Source organism: Chrysemys picta, unplaced genomic scaffold (assembly GCF_011386835.1).
Source record: "Chrysemys picta bellii isolate R12L10 unplaced genomic scaffold, ASM1138683v2 scaf36, whole genome shotgun sequence".
NCBI lineage: Eukaryota > Metazoa > Chordata > Testudines > Emydidae > Chrysemys > Chrysemys picta.
In genome coordinates this window covers 35,001-40,000 of record NW_027052743.1, presented here as the reverse complement: position 1 = coordinate 40,000, position 5,000 = coordinate 35,001, and the positions used below count along the sequence as shown (strand labels likewise).

Below are 5,000 nucleotides of genomic sequence, written 5' to 3'. Positions count from 1 at the left end.
CTGGAAAAAAGAATGGAACCTGACGCCTCCGAGGAGGGGGCGCCCAGGGAAGGAGGGAGATCCGGGTTGACCTGCTGACCGGACGGGAAAGAGGCCACCGGGCGTCCCCCCCCTTAAAACCTAGGGGTTGACCTGGTGGCCGGAAAGCGAACCGGCCAGCAGGTGAACCCGTTCGATTCCACGGGTTGACCTGGTGCCCGGGAAGCGAACCGGCCAGCAGGTGAACCCGTTCGATTCCACGGGTTGACCTGGTGCCCGGGAAGCGAACCGGCCAGCAGGTGAACCCGTTCGATTCCACGGGTTGACCTGGTGCCCGGGAGGGGACTCTGAAAATTTTTCAGCCCTTTCGACTCGGGGTTGACCTGGTGGCCGAGAGGGGACTCGCACGGCAGGCAAGCCGCCCTGGGCTCACCCTCCCCGGCCGCAGCGAGGGACTGCCTCCCGGTCGACTGGATCGGGCCCCTGGAAGTCTGGAAAAAAGAATGGAACCTGACGCCTCCGAGGAGGGGGCGCCCAGGGAAGGAGGGAGATCCGGGTTGACCTGCTGACCGGACGGGAAAGAGGCCACCGGGCGTCCCCCCCCCCTTAAAACCTAGGGGTTGACCTGGTGGCCGGAAAGCGAACCGGCCAGCAGGTGAACCCGTTCGATTCCACGGGTTGACCTGGTGCCCGGGAAGCGAACCGGCCAGCAGGTGAACCCGTTCGATTCCACGGGTTGACCTGGTGCCCGGGAAGCGAACCGGCCAGCAGGTGAACCCGTTCGATTCCACGGGTTGACCTGGTGCCCGGGAAGCGAACCGGCCAGCAGGTGAACCCGTTCGATTCCACGGGTTGACCTGGTGCCCGGGAGGGGACTCTGAAAATTTTTCAGCCCTTTCGACTCGGGGTTGACCTGGTGGCCGAGAGGGGACTCGCACGGCAGGCAAGCCGCCCTGGGCTCACCCTCCCCGGCCGCAGCGAGGGACTGCCACCCGGCCGACTGGATCGGGCCCCTGGAAGTCTGGAAAAAAGAATGGAACCTGACGCCTCCGAGGAGGGGGCACCCAGGGAAGGAGGGAGATCCGGGTTGACCTGCTGACCGGACGGGAAAGAGGCCACCGGGCGTCCCCCCCCCCTTAAAACCTAGGGGTTGACCTGGTGGCCGGAAAGCGAACCGGCCAGCCGGTGAACCCGTCCGATTCCACGGGTTGACCTGGTGGCCGGGAAGCGAACCGGCCAGCAGGTGAACCCGTTCGATTCCACGGGTTGACCTGGTGCCCGGGAGGGGACTCTGAAAATTTTTCAGCCCTTTCGACTCGGGGTTGACCTGGTGGCCGAGAGGGGACTCGCACGGCAGGCAAGCCGCCCTGGGCTCACCCTCCCCGGCCGCAGCGAGGGACTGCCACCCGGCCGACTGGATCGGGCCCCTGGAAGTCTGGAAAAAAGAATGGAACCTGACGCCTCCGAGGAGGGGGCGCCCAGGGAAGGAGGGAGATCCGGGTTGACCTGGTGACCGGACGGGAAAGAGGCCACCGGGCGTCCCCCCCTTAAAACCTAGGGGTTGACCTGGTGGCCGGAAAGCGAACCGGCCAGCCGGTGAACCCGTCCGATTCCACGGGTTGACCTGGTGGCCGGGAAGCGAACCGGCCAGCAGGTGAACCCGTTCGATTCCACGGGTTGACCTGGTGCCCGGGAGGGGACTCTGAAAATTTTTCAGCCCTTTCGACTCGCGGTTGACCTGGTGGCCGAGAGGGGACTCGCACGGCAGGCAAGCCGCCCTGGGCTGACCCTCCCCGGCCGCAGCGAGGGACTGCCTCCCGGCCGACAGGATCGGGCCCCTGGAAGTCTGGGGGGGGGGGGGAATCGCCCCACGCCTCCGAGGAGGGCTGCCCGGGCGGGCCTGGCCCCGGAGCTCGAAAAAAAAAAAAAGGATCGGGCCCACTAGAGACATGGACCAGGCCGCCCTGGGCTCACCCTCCCCGGCCGCAGCGAGGGACTGCCTCCCGGCCGACTGGATCGGGCCCCTGGAAGTCTGGGGGGGGGGGGAAATGGAACCTGACGCCTCCGAGGAGGGGACGCCCAGGGAAGGAGGGAGATCCGGGTTGACCTGGTGACCGGACGGGAAAGAGGCCACCGGGCGTGCCCCCGTTAAAACCCCTAGGGGTTGACCTGGTGGCCGGAAAGCAAACCGGCCACTGGGTAGGCCGGTCGGCAACCTAGGGGTTGACCTGGTGGCCGGGAAGCGAACCGGCCAGCAGGTGAACCCGTCCGATTCCACGGGTTGACCTGGTGCCCGGGAGGGGACTCTGAAAATTTTTCAGCCCTTTCGACTCGGGGTTGACCTGGTGGCCGAGAGGGGCCTCGCACGGCAGGCAAGCCGCCCTGGGCTCACCCTCCCCGGCCGCAGCGAGGGACTGCCCCTCCCCACCCCCCGGCTGACAGGATCGGGCGCACTGGAAGTCCGGGACAGTATTTTCCCCGACGCCGGGGAGGGCGGGCGGAGGGGCTCTGGCGGCCAGCCCGGGCCCCGGAGCTCGAAAAGGAAAAAAGGACCGGGCCCGCGAGAGACGGGGGCCCTGCCGCAGGGGGGGGGGCAGTCCGACCGGGGCTCACCGTGCGGCAGGCCCGGGCGTCGGCAGGGGAAAGCGGGCGAGGAGGCGCGGGGCCGGGTGCCTACGGCCATACCGGACCGAACGCCCCCGATCCCGTCCGATCTCGGAAGGTAAACCGTCCCGGGCCTGGCTAGTACTTGGATGGGTGACCGCCTGGGAATCCCAGGTGCCGTAGGCAGCTTTTCCCGGTCCGAGTCAGCTCTCTCTCCTTTTCTGGGGGGGAAGGAGAGGGGGGGACGGGCCGGAAAGCCCCTCGTCGCTCCTGCCGAGTCGGAGGTCGCGGCCGCAGGTCACGGGTCTGGGCGCCTGGGGTCCGGCTCCCCACCCACCCGGCTTCCTCCGCGGAGGACCCCCCCCGGGGCCACCGAAGCCGCTGGGGGAGACGCCGGGCATGGGGCGGACTGGCCCGGACCCTCCCGGCCGCCGGCCCGCAGGTCCGCCCCGAATCCCCCCCCGCGGCCACCCAGGCCAGGCCTGGCCAGGCGGGACGGACGGCGGGTGTCCAGCGCCCAGCGGCTTCCTCCAGCGGGGACCCACGGACCCCAAAGCCGCAGGGGGAGGCCCCGGGCCTGGGACGGACTCGCTCGGACCCCCTGCGCCCGGCCGCCGGCCCGCGGGACCGCCCCGAATCCCCCCGCGGCCACCCAGGCCAGGCCTGGCCAGGCGGGACGGACGGCGGGTGTCCAGCGCCCAGCGGCTTCCTCCAGCGGGGACCCACGGACCCCAAAGCCGCAGGGGGAGACCCCAGGCCCGGGACCGACTCGCTCGGACCCCCCGCCTCCCCTGCGCCCGGCCGCCGGCCCGCGGGACCGCCCCGAATCCCCCCGCGGCCACCCAGGCCAGGCCTGGCCAGGCGGGACGGACGGCGGGTGTCCAGCTCCCAGTGGCTTCCGCCAGCGGGGACCCACGGACCCCAAAGCCGCAGGGGGAGGCCCCGGGCCCGGGACGGACTCGCTCGGACCCCCCGCCTCCCCTGCGCCCGGCCCCCGGCCCGCGGGACCGCCCCGAATCCCCCCGCGGCCATCCAGGCCAGGCCTGGCCTGGCGGGCCGGTGTGCAGCTCCCCCGGGCTTCCTCCCCCGACGACCCGCGCCCCCCTGAGCCGCAGGCGGAGACCCCGGCCCCGGGGCGGACCGGCCCGGGCTCGCCCGAGCCCCCTGCGCCCGGCCCGCAGGACCGCCCCCCCGAATCCCCCGGGAGAGGCCCGGCCTGCACGCCACTGACGACCCGCGGCCCCCAAAGTCGCAGGAGGCGCCCCCCCCCCCCCGGTTAGCCCCGTCTCGCTCCGCGCCCCCCGCCCCTCGCTGCCGGGACCGGGCGCCGCCCCAGAGTCAGCCGCAGCCGGCCGGCCTGAGAGCTGCCCTCCTGTGGACGACGGTGAGTTTACCTTGATACTAACCGGCCGTCAGCCAGGTCAACCCCATTGCTAGACTGGGGTGGACCTGGTGGCCGAGTGGGGACTTGGAACATTTGACAGCTGCTTCCCGGGGCTTGACCGGTTGTCCTGAACGCCCCCCACCCCCACCCCCAGCCCCCGGCTCCTGCTCCCCTCTCCCCAGCCTCGGTGCTCCGCTCCCTGCCTCGGAGGCTGCCTCTCTGCGGCGCCTGCATCGCCTCTGAGGACGCGCACCCTCCGGAGGCTGGACGTAAACCCACCACTGCCGCCGACCCGGCTCTCCGAGGGACGACTGTGAGGCCCCCCACCCCACCCCACCCCCGGACCGCCCTGGGGACGACTGCTAAGCCTCCCCCACCGGACCGCCCGGGGGAAGACTGCGACGCCTCCCGCCAGGCCCCCACCCAGCCTGGGGGAAGACTGCTAAGCCTCCCCCCCACACACACACACACACACTGTCGGGGGATGACGATTAAGCCTCTCCCGGACTGCCCGGGGGAAGACTATTAAGCCTCCCCTGGAACCACTATTAAGCCTGCCCCCGGAGTCCTCGGGGGATGACTGCTAAGCCTCCCCCACCGGACCACCCGGGGCAAGACTGCTAAGCCTCCCTCCCACACACACACACACTGTCAGGGGAGGACTATTAAGCTTTCCCGCTGGAGCGCCCGGGGCGGACGACTGTTAAGCCTGCCCCCGGAGTCCTCGGGGGAGGACTATTAAGCTTTCCCCCCTGGAGCGCCCGGGGGGGGGGGGGGGGGGACGACTATTAAGCCTGGCCCCCGGAGTCCTCGGGGGACGACTATTAAGCCTCCCCCGGACCTGCTCCCTCTCGACTATTAAGCCCCCCCTCTGCGGTCCTCAGCACCACTGCCGCGCTGCCCTGGGAGTGGGGTGACATCCGGTCCGGAAAGCAAACCGGCCACCAGGTCAACCCGTCGAATCCAATGGGTTGACCTGGTGGCCGGAAAGCAAACCGGTCGCCAGGTCAACCCGTCGAATCCAATGGGTTGA

At 70.5% G+C, this 5,000-nt stretch overlaps 1 non-coding gene across 1 annotated transcript; it reads left to right on the top strand.

Moving 5' to 3' along the window:
• Positions 1–2,650: 2,650 nt before the first annotated feature.
• LOC135977809 (5S ribosomal RNA) lies at positions 2,651–2,769 on the top strand. Its single transcript, XR_010595253.1, has one exon. It is a non-coding gene; the product is annotated as a 5S ribosomal RNA (ribosomal RNA).
• The last annotated feature ends 2,231 nt before the right edge of the window (positions 2,770–5,000 follow it).